This window comes from Podarcis pityusensis (assembly GCF_964106645.2).
Source record: "Podarcis pityusensis genome assembly, chromosome: 3".
NCBI classification, from domain to species: Eukaryota; Metazoa; Chordata; class Lepidosauria; order Squamata; family Lacertidae; genus Podarcis; species Podarcis pityusensis.
In genome coordinates, this window is record NC_138026.1 from 98,815,756 (window position 1) to 98,827,803 (window position 12,048).

Genomic DNA, 12,048 nt, shown 5'->3' on the forward strand with positions numbered 1-12,048 from the left:
GTTTCTCAAATGCAAATCTAAAAGGGGGGAGACCCTTAGATTTAGATGCTGATTTTAAGGACCTCCAAACTGTCCAGCAAGCACTAGTGCATGTGAGTAACCCAGAACCTGCCCGATGCATGCACCCCTCAAAGGCCTGCAGTGAGGCCCACAAGAGTGCCCAAGCCACCCCACCCCACTCTCCAGTTCCTCTCTGCCAAATTTTGCTTCCTTCTCCTCCAGGCTCCACTCCCCCATCCTGCCCATGAAAATAATGCTTCCACCAGTAAGGCAAACAGTTGTTTTACATCAAGGTGGAGAACACTTTTCAGCATGAGGGACATTGTCCCTTCTGGAGGAAACAAGTCAGTGGGCAGAAATGAACAGAGTAATCAATAAAATAAAAAAATGCTTCTGTGCTATAGACTACTTTCTTCACACTCATACACCCCTCTCTATCTTCCACCCAGGCTACGATTGCCAGGATTCAAGGGCAAAAATTCCCAAAGAGGGTACAAAGTCAGGCTGTGAGGGATGTGTTTTGTGAAGATTGTGGGCTGGGGAAGATGGGTGGGATTTGATTTTCTAGGTGGTTAGTAGTTTTATTGACGTGTTACGTGTTTTGAATGGCTCTTACAGATGCATTACTGTTTTAACTGTTGGTGCACTGTTGGTCAGTAATTTCTTATTGTATTTTTTGTAAATAATAATAATAATAATAATAATAATAATAATAATTGTAAGCTATGCTGCCCTTGAAGGATTTCATTGAAAGGTGTGGTTAAAATTAATTTAAATGACTGTTGCACGACTGCTACAATCTGCTTTTAGAGCAGGTTGTGATCTCGCTGCCACTCCCTTTTGCTACCTTGGCATCTTGAGACATTTGGATCGTAGAGCAAAAAGTATTTGATGATTCAAAGCAGTGACAAATCCTGGCTAATAAATTATGCCCAAACTCGGCAAACACCGACTTTCCTGTCACCTTTCATGTTTTTCAAAGTCCAAAACAGAACGTATAATAAATGTAAAATATAAAAGGGCAAGAAATATGAGCAAAATGATAGGAAAATGGCACGCAGGTAGATGTGAGTTCTTTGTTTTCAACAGATATCACCTTCTGCAAACCTGACACAACATCAAAACAGCAGAGACAGCAACTGGAAAGAACGGGAACACAGAGGGAGACAGACAGACAGACAGACAGATTAGTTGCACAAATTAGCTATGCCATTTGACAGATAAGCCCAACTGGATCCAGCAGCTGACGGTAATTAAGGCTCCAGAGTTTAGTAGGGAAAAGTTTGTTGATGGCTCTGTGTGCAACAGAACAAATGTGTTATGTCAATTAAGGCACACAAATGAAGGCAAGAGAGAGCTAATTGACAGAGGTCTATGCAATTACTGGCGATATGAGCCATTATTACAAGATTAGTATTGTAAAGAATAGTAATGGTAAGACCTTCTCGGTGGCTGCTCCTAAAGTTTGGAACTTCCTCCCCAGAGGAATCTGACTGGCTCCCTCCTTGTTGTCATTCTGCCAGCAGGTGAAGACTTTTTTGCTCCCACATAGCATTTTGAGGACTGCTTTGAATGAAAGGGCTAGTGCCATGCTATTCTTATTGTGATTGTTTCTATAGTTTTAATAGATTTTATATATGTACATAGTTGTTAGCTCTAACAATGTTTAATGATTTTTAATTATAGTTCTTTTTCTATGTTTTTAGCAGTTCTCATGTTTACATGTAAGCTGCCTTGAGTCTCAACAGGGAAAAAGGGAAATAAAATGATGATGATGATGATGATGATGATGGTTAGAAATTTAAAGAAGGCAGATTTATAGCTAAATGCCAGATGGGTGAATGTCTAATGGCAAGCACGGCTCAACAGTGGAACAAAACTGCTAAAAGAGGATATGGAATTTCCACCCATGGAGGTTTTTTTCAAGTAAAATCTGTACGGGGAGCTGTTAGAAACACTTTGAGGTATATATATCTTGCCTCAGGGCATCAGCTTTATAATTCCCTTCCACTTCTCAGATTCTGTAAATATGATGATCCCGAAGACTAAAAGCAAATATTGCTTCCCTGGCTGGCTTTGGAAAGCCAAAGCACTGTAAACCCAGGCTTGAGAGCCTTTCTACAGCTGACAAGAGTGAGAATGCAAGCAGAGGTGCTTGAAACATGTAAAAATTAGACAGATGATTCTCCCCCCCCCAACTGCTTTATCTTATTGGGAGGAAAAGCTACAGCTGTGAAATTTTGGTATGTCAGCCTGATGTTAAAGTACAGGAACAGTGTCAATTAAGGAGCTGGCAACACGAGTTACAAGCAGTGACCTTCCGGATCACAGAACACTGACAGCTTATCTCATCTCTAAAAATTACAAGGTGACAATATCCTCCTTGATATTAGCTTGGCAAGGGTTATAGTTCTACACTAGTCTCTGGTGGACTGTAGATTGTAAAGTCCACTTTGATCTATTTAAGAGAGGGGAGGAAAGAAGTTCAAGGAGGCACCATGGCAATTAATCTGTATTTTGATTTATTAATTGGGACTTGATTATTGGTGACACAACACATTCCGCCTCTCATTTTGTTCTTAGGCTGATGCATTGTTTTAGAGGGCATGTGGGTGGCGCTGTGGTCTGAACAACTGAGCCTCTTGGGCTTGCCGATCGGAAGGTCGGCGGTTCAAATCTGCCCAGTGGAGTGAGCTGCTGTTGCTCTGTCTCAGCTTCTGCCAACCTAGCAGTTCAAAAGCACACCAGTGCAAGTAGATAAATAGGTACCACTGTATATAAATTCAAACAACAACAACAGCTGGCGTTTCTGTGCGCTCTGGCTTCCGTCATGGTGTCCCGTTGCACCAGAAGCAGTTTAGTCATGCTGGCCACATGACCTGGAAAGCTGTCTGTGGAAAAATGCCGGCTCCCTTGGCCTGAAAAGCAAGATGAGCACCACACCCCAGTGTTGCCTTTGACTGGACTTAACCATCCAGGGGTCCTTTCCTTTATCCTGAGAGTACCTGCTTCTCTTGGCTACAATTATCACAGTGTGCTCTGCATTCAAACCATCCCTATTACCACCAGAACATGCCTTGCTGCAAAGCAAACCTAGTGGGAATCCATTACCTCCAAAGATCAGGGAAGGTCTGGAGTTGAACATTGGTGTGATGGCCTGGGAATCGGATTCAGAGGCTGAACCTGAGGAATCCCAGCCTGCACAGGAGTCCTCGCCTCCAGGGCTGGCTGGGGCTTGAACCTGAAGGGCCCTCACCTGTGCCGGATCCTCAGGAGCAGACACCAGCTGAATCCGCTCTGGCTCCAGAGGTGATCGAGGACCCATTGCCTGCAGGTGCTCCCCTCCCAGCCCTGTCAGGGGAAGGTGAAGTTGCCTCTGGGTCCAGTAACCCTCCAGCCTCTCCTGAGCTGCAGAGGCTCAGGGCAGAGAGGTGGAGGGAACTAAGTTCTCTCAGGAGGAGTGCTCGCCTTAAGGCCAGGAGAGGTGAGTCACCTGTGGGCCGGGACCGCCCTAGGCCTCATAAAGGCCAGTCAGCCCAGTTCCAGGTTGTGGGAGAAACATTGTTGGTTACCTGTTTCCTGCCGGCACCCTGACCTGCTCTCCTGAGTTCCTGGCCACGCCCGACTCCTCGCTTTGGACCTCGCTTCACCCCTGACGGACAGCCTCCTTACCCTTGACCTAGGACTGGACTTAGACCACACCGCACGGTAACACCCCCCCCCCCGGGACCAGCACAATTGCCAACACACCGGGGAATAAATTACTTTATTTTGGCAGATGCTTATAAATAGAAGTATTTGATGGCTGAAGCTGCTGCCGGGGTCAATTATTGCTGTTTGAGAGGGTGAGTGCAAATGCTACCAGAGTAAAGAGTTTTGAAACATTAGAATTCAAACTTTGCTTTGGGGCCATCATAGTACAAAGCAAAAATGGGCCTTATCCCAGAGATGGGTAGGTTTTTAGGGCAACCACTGGCAATGTGGTACCTGGCAGTAACAAAGAAAGTGGGGAGGAAGTTAAGAGAAAGTGCACCAATCCCAAGAAAAAAAGATGCAACTCTCTCTCCATATACAGCTGCCCACAGATAAATACAGCTATTTCACAGAATCATAGCGTTGGAAGGGACCACATGGATCACATTATATTATAGGTCAAAGCTTTAATTGAGTTTCTTCTCTGGGAATTTAGCCTACGAAATCTACAGGTAAACATCAAAGGAATAATCTAATGTTTCATTTGGGAGATCTTAGGGTGAGAGCCAACATCAGTTACACAGAGAGCAGACCCACTGAAATCAATGTGTATTACTGACATTGGATATCACCCACAATCTTTTCTTTATACAGGGAGAGTATTAGGAAAGTTCTCGAAATAACATCTCCCACAGGAATGAAGTGGTGCAATGTGCCTCCCTCTGGGCTTCAGATAACCTAAGAAATTATTTGGACATTTGGATAGAGTGTTCTATGTGCTTCCTTTTTATTTCCCTCTTGCTTTCTTAATGTTGGCCGTTGACCATAACAATAAAGATGTGACTTGTTGCTAAGAAATTGTAAAATTGCAACATCTAACAAGAAGCTGGTTTTCCATGAACAAAAGTTGCTCCAGTAATAAACTATACCCCCTAACTCAAGTTCATTTTATTTTTTTTGGTCCCCCTTCCTTTATCCTGCCTTGGCCTTCTCATCAATAGCAAGAGAACTGAGGAACTGATGAGCTCTGCCCTTTTGAGTTCTCCCTTCAACAGGAGGTCTTTGCAATCACTAGGAGAGGAGCCCTACACTCAAACATATTGTATGTCCTGGAGGCCAACGATAAGAAAATATAATGGAGAGGTTTGCAATAAAAGAGCACAAGCTGAATAGCAATATCGAAGGCCTTTATTTCAAAGTAGCTGCTGCCTGACTCCTGGGTGTACATGCTTTCTGCTCTAAAATGGGTTGGCCTTGAAAATTACTTGGACTGAGCTGTAGAAACGGCCTAGCCACATGGTCAGCTAACTCTATTAAGGAGCAAGAAGGCTGCCTGAGGCAACAGGTGGGGGGATAGTGGCAGGTGCCAGGAGTGACGACTGCCTCATTTGTGGGGGGTGAAGAGATACCTAAAAATTGATAGGGAAACTCTTCCTCTCAAGGAAGATAGAGGATCTACTTCTTGACAACCCAACTAGATTCTGTAACTCTCCTGTGCCACATCTTATCCTTTTCTCAGGACCATGAGAGGGAGCTGCAGTGGGGTGGAATGTGAGGCAAGAATCAGGTGCCCCACCTTGTGTGAGCTTTCCGCTAGCTCAAATCCACCACTGAATACAATTCATGAATCAAGGAACTGACTAAGACTACAATCCCGAACACACTTTCAAGGGAAAAAGGTCCACTGAACACAACAGGAATTGCTTCCACGTGAAGAAATGGGTAGAGGATTGTGTTGCAGAACTCTTATGTGCTGTAAAACTAACATGATTAACTGGGGGGGGGGGGGAAGGTTTCTTAAACTGAATGACAGCCCTATTCATCATTCCTCTCCATGAATCCTCACACTTTTGAAACTGTTATAATATATACGGCATTTTACAGAGGTTATTTGCTTTGTTCTCAGAAAGTCATGTGAAGTTGATCACAATCATACACATTCTACGGATGAGAAACTGAGGCTGTAACTCAGTGTAAGTCACCCAGCAAGCCCGTGTCAGGAGACTGCTGTAAACCCCAAAATACCAAGTCAACCCCAAAAGTTTTATTTACTGGATCCCACTGGGTTTCAAAAAGTTATCTGAGTATTATCAGGAAACACCCAGAGTCCATTACAGGCAAAACATTTACTTTTCCGGTAAGAATCTTACACAATCCAACCACAGCTAATTACAGATGGGCAAAGATATGTCAATAATATCCATGCCTTATGTTAAAATGAAATATACACTGAAAATGATCTTTCAGTCATAAAAAATTGCTATAGCAAACAGAAGACAGATATGAAAATGTTTTCTTGTTATGTTCTGATGCTACCAAAGGGACCAAAATCTGCTTGACTAGGACTAAAAAATTAACAGTAGCTTTGTCAACAGAAAGTTTTCAGCAGAACTGCTGACACCTCACTCCTTTTGTTACAGGGGGAATTCAAGGTCAAGGAAATAGGGGAGAAAATCTGGCGAATGTCCACAAGTAAGATTGGCATGGAACTGCAAGACACAGAAGACACTTGGGAGATGTTCCTGTCCTAAGCTTCATTTGAACTATTGACCTCAAGATGAAAAGCCATGCATCCTATTACCAGCAGCTGCATCCCATTATTAATTCGTGGGGTGGGGATTGCCAAGGCACACTTCTCTATAATGGGATTTCATTAATTTCCACAGAGGTCATCATCTTTAGGTTATTACCAACCAAGCTAATAAGCATGCTTGACAGCTTAAAAAAAGGGAGAGCATGCACTTTATTTATGTTCTCATTACGCTATAATAGCTCAGAGCATTGCTAACTGCATAAAGCTCACAAGGTGAGAAATGGAAGCCCATGTCATGATATCAGTCTGATAAACCATGACGTACCAGTCGGAGAACAAGTTATGTGGCTATGGACTCCCTCCCCGCTTTTCCACTCACATGTCCTACTTTGATCTTCATTGTGGTTTCTTACGTCGCAGTTTCCTGTGATGCTCAAAGCAAGAAACTGTGGTTTAATCAGTTACATGGCTGCCATAGGAATTTCATCCAGGTGATCAGATCTGAGTAAGCAGGTGATCAGAAAAAGCATGGTGCTCTTGGCCCCTCTCTAGTAGCCCATCTGGCCAGAGGGAAGTGGAAGCTCCTCCTCCCTGCCTGGTGTAAGAACCAAGCAGGCTTCCAGCAGAGGCATAAAAAGCTTTATCTCTCCTCCAGTAACCCACTGCAGGTTCATACCCAACCCCAGGTGATGAAGCTTCCTCCCACACTGCAGCATAGAAACTAAGGACTGGGCATTCACTGCATTTCCAGTGCTGGGTTTTTGATCCGTGTTCACATGGTGTTATCCAAAATGCATGTGTACCCTATACTTCATTATAAGATATGAGATAAGAGAGCCAGCATGGTGTAGTGGTTAAGAGCGGTGGACTTGTAATCTGATGAACCGGGTTCACTTCCCCACTCCTCCACATGCAGCTGCTGAGTGACCTTGGGCTAGTCACACTTCTCTGAAGTCTCTCAGCCCCACTCACCTCACAGAGTGTTTGTTGTGGTGGAGGAAGGGAAAGGAGATTGTTGGTCGCTTTGAGACTCCTTAAGGGGAGTCAAAGGTGGGATGTCAAGTCCAAACTTTTCTTATTCATCATCTTCACCTTCATCATCTCCTGTTTTATGCCAGTTGGAGTCTTTAAGCCATTCCTAAACCGTCTCTTGCCAAGGTGTGAATACCTTTGCATAGGGTAATGAGATTCCCCACCCTGCTGGTGCTCCCCTGTCCATCCATCAGCAGAAAGCTTGAAATGGGGAATTCTGGGGGAAGAGAAAGGTTGGGCTGGCCCAGGATTACGAACTGCCCCCACTGCCTGCACATTCATTCATTTAAATATACACTGCTTGGTTGTTTTAAAAAAATCCTCAAAGCAGTTTACAAAGTGAATTAAGCAACAAAATTGTCTGTAAAAACAGTAAAAAACAACTACAGTGGTACCCTGGGTTACATACGCTTCAGGTTACATATGCTTCAGGTTACAGACTCCCCTAACCCTGAAATAGTGCTTCAGGTTAAGAACTTTGCTTCAGGATGAGAATAGAAATCGTGCTCCGGCGGTGCAGCGGCAGCAGGAGGTCCCATTAGCTAAAGAGGTGCTTCAGGTTAAGAACAGTTTCAGGTTAAGAACGGACCTCCAGAATAAATTAAGTACTTAACCTGAGGTACCACTGTATTTTTAAAAATTAAAACCAGCAATGAACTAAAACAGATAAAACAAAAAACATCAAATTTCTACATATCTGGGTGGGTTTGCCTAACCAAAAAGATTTTTAGCAGGCGTCAAAAAGGGTACAGTCCAAAGTGTAGTTGCTATAACACTAAAATATTGGTTTCTTACAAATGTGAAATGGGTATTATGAGGCACCTGTAATAGGCCCAGTGTCAACACAAGTCCAGCCAAGGAGGAGAAACAGACAAAATCCTTTATTGACAAAAGCAAGCACTTACAGCAGCTTCTAAGTTGCACAGAATACACAGAGAGAGACTTCTATGTAGCATGTTCTTCAGGCACCGATGTCGACATTTTAAATAAAAAACTGGGAAGACGCAAGGATGTGTATGTTCAAAAGCGTGAAACATTTTAAAACAACAATCTGGCCCTAGAACGCCCATTGTTCCACCTATTCTTTCCATCCCTCATTTACAAGCCAATAGCTTATACTTGCTGCCAAATCCCACGGAAGCCAAAGCCAAACTGAAGTGAGGGCCAAAGCTAACCAGGGGCAAAAGCCAAGCAATAGCTCTCTGGGCCTGTCAAATTAAACACTTTCTAAACTAAAAATGATTGCAAGGACATCAGAATTACCTTGCTGGATCAGACCAAGGCTCACCTAGTCCAAAAAGAGTGATCAGATGATGAATAAGTAAACCAAACCAGGGGGCATTTTTCGGCTGAATTCTGGAACCTCATAAGTGGGCACCATTCTCATTATAAAAGAACAAGGGAGGTGTTCATGGTGAGTTTCGGCGCCTCTTTTTCTAGAAAAAAAGCACTGAACCAAACTGAATTTCTTCCCCATTCCCAGCTTAGTCAAAACAGAGGCTGCTTTAAAGTGGCGGAAAAACCAGGGGATTATCACCATGCTTTGACATCATCTTGAAAACCTTTATTTTTAAACAATGTTTAATATTTCAAGGTCAGTTTTTAGTGCTCCAAGTTCAGAGCTCTGGAAGCATCCCCCACCTCCTCAAAGATGTCCATAACATACAAAATTAACCTGCTTCTTCTATGAGACAAACATGCATTCTTTCTTACCCTTCCTTTTCTTGAACCGATACAATAATATTGACTGTCATTTCGAGAAAGAAAACTCTGAAGCGCTTTAGAATTACAACCGAACCTGGAAATACAAAACATCGCTCCAGGAAAATGTTGTCTCTGCAACCACACAAGGATCGGCCTAACCCACCCAATGTCCTCAAAAACCTGCTTCCTAAAAATAACCTTTTTGTGTGGAGCATTTTCTCAACATTCTCATCCCTGTCCCCAACATGCATATTTTAACTTTGACATTTCGGTGCCATCTGCCACTTAAAAAGTCCAATCTGCTAAACTGTCAACATTTCCCCAAATCCCATGTAGATCAGCCAAGTCACTTGATTATCCAGCCATGAATAGGGGCTCTAATTTCTCCTCTGCCTCAGACCCCGTGTAATAGCTTACACCTATCTGATATGGGTGTGAAAGTCAGCTAATGGGAATGGCAGTCGTTTACACCCACATTGTTCACACGCTAATGATTGCAAATGGCAAAAGCCACCCCCCAAAAAAGCGCTGGAGTGCCGGGCGCATGAGGACTGGCGCATGAGGATTGCCACATTCCACTTTTACAATGCTGTTTCCATATATAGTTTTCCATAAATTCGACTTTTACAATGCTGTTTCCATATATAGTTTTCAGATAAAGTAACCCCTCATTCTATGTGCATTTGACTTGCACGATTTCAACCGTACGCAGCTGAAGAACGGTTGATTGAAATTGGGCAAGTCAAGTCTAGCTTGGGATGCTCTCGCAAGATATTGTGGGGCAATTTGTGTTCCTGTGAGATCTCGCTGAGAGCCAGTGTGGTGTAGTGGTTAGGAGCGGTGGACTCTTAATCTGGTGAAACGGGTTCGTGTCTCCACTCCTCCACATGCAGCTGCTGGGTGACCTTGGGCCAGTCACACTTCTCTGAAGTCTCTCAGCCCCACTCACCTCACAGAGTATTTGTTGTGAGGGAGGAAGGGAAAGGAGAATGTTAGCCACTTTGAGACTCCTTCGGGTAGTGATAAAGTGGGATATCAAATCCAAACTCTTCTTCTCTTCTTCTCCTCGCTTGAGCATCTCTAGACTTCTGGAGTCTGTGTGCTCTTTTCACACCAGGTAACCCCAAGCAGACTTGATGCAAAAAGAGCTTTCAAGATCTTGGTCTTGCTTCGAGGGCAAGGCCCCCTCAGCCCAACAGCTCTGGAAGAGCTGGTGAAGCTCTCTCTCCACCCACCCCTCTCACCTGCTAGCCATGGGCTGGTTCAAGGATTTGGGTATATGAGATTTTTGTGTATATGCAGAACCCTTGGAACCAAACCCCCACACAATATGAAGGATTACCGTGTAATAAATAGCTTTGGAGTCCCTCATGGGAAGCGATTAATAAACGAAACAACAATATAAACAGAGTTAAAACACCAAGAGGAAACTGCTCCTGATGAATTGGAAAGAAAACCTGAGGAAGGTATAACTTCGAACTTATTATAGGCCAATCCAACATACTTATACTGCAGAGCAATGTTAGCACTTGACACTAATTTATCACAGGGCACCGCACATTTATAAATGCACACTGACAAACGTTATCTTAAGCATTGTTGCCAATTCTGAAGGTGAACAGCACTCTGAATTAAACGACTCTTGCATTTCTGCGTACTGGGACAAGCTAATTAAACCCTTGGTGTTCGGAGCAGACACCTGGAAATTAAGATCGGAACCACAGACAACCTTCATGCTCAAGAACACAGAGTTGGTAGCAGCAAAGGGCTGAGGCACATGCTGGCTTGCCACAATTCACTGTTTTTAGGTGCATTCGTGGGCAGGTAGGAATAAGGGAAGCCTGTTAAGGCCACTTCTATTATCAAAAGATAATTGTTCCATGTGCAGCTTAAAGTAATTCCAGCTCATCTTATTTCATTTCATTGGGGGTGGGGCACGTAATACAAGTAGCAATAGCCTAGGATAGCCTTGAACATATAAGCCATAGAAAAATGGTTGTTAGAAGCTTTTCCCCAGGTGAAAAGCCAAAGGGTGGCATGTAACTAACCCATTCTGTCAGCAAAAGGATTTCCACATGCACAATGGAACTTCCTCCCTCTCTTCTCCTCCCACCAAACCTGCTCCTAGGGGAGTACAACCCCACTCAGAACAGGCCGTCTCCTCTCCTCCTGGAATTAAGAACTTTGAACACATAACCTCTCTGCCTTGTCTTATCATGATTCAGCTTCAGTTTATTGGGCTGAGGTGTTTTTTTTGGGGGGGGTGCTTCTTGAGGAGGAGTTTGTTTCTGTTGCACAGGACAATCCCCATGGCACTCAACTGTAGTACCATATAACTACTTTCTGGAAACAATTCTGGAGGTAGGAGCAAGAACCACTTAAGTACAATGCCTACAACCTCCCTGGGCTGCCTTCATAAGAATACCATGGTCAATAGTTTCAGAAGCCACCAAGAGCTAAAGGAGAATGAGCAGGACTATATTCTTTCTATCTCCCACAACAAGTGTCATCAACTAGGGTGACCCAGGTGGTTTCAATGCCATGTTTGGACATGAAATCATACTGAAGATCCAGATTGTTCTTGTTTAGTCATTTAGTCGTGTCCAACTCTTCGTGACCCCATGGACCAGAGCATGCCAGGCCCTCCTGTCTTCCACTGCCTCCCGCAGTTTGGTCAAACTCATGCTGGTAGCTTCGAGAACACTGTCCAACCATTTCATCCTCTGTCGTCCCCTTCTCCTTGTGCCCTCCATCTATCCCAACATCAGGGTCTTTTCCAGGGAGTCTTCTCTTCTCAGGAGGTGGCCAAAGTATTGGAGCCTCAGCTTCAGGATAGGTATAATTAGGTAATCAGGTAGATTATGATTATTTGACACAGGTAGTATTAACTGAAGGACTGTTGCTTATTCAAACCTTCTCTGATACTTGAAAAGTATGTGTCCAGTAAAACAAAAGTGCACTGTAATGAGCAAGGAGTGATGGTTAAAACATGAACTGTCCTGTTGTGTGTTTCTCCAAATGATTTAACTCGGTCAGCCTTCTTATTTGCAGTCAAATAAGTAATGTTAATGAGATTGCTTGTTGAG

At 43.7% G+C, this 12,048-nt stretch overlaps 1 protein-coding gene across 5 annotated transcripts in view; it reads right to left on the reverse strand.

The window, feature by feature from the left end:
* HHAT (hedgehog acyltransferase) overlaps positions 1–12,048 on the reverse strand; it is a 202,085-nt gene that overhangs the window by 104,546 nt on the left and 85,491 nt on the right. The window lies entirely within an intron of this gene.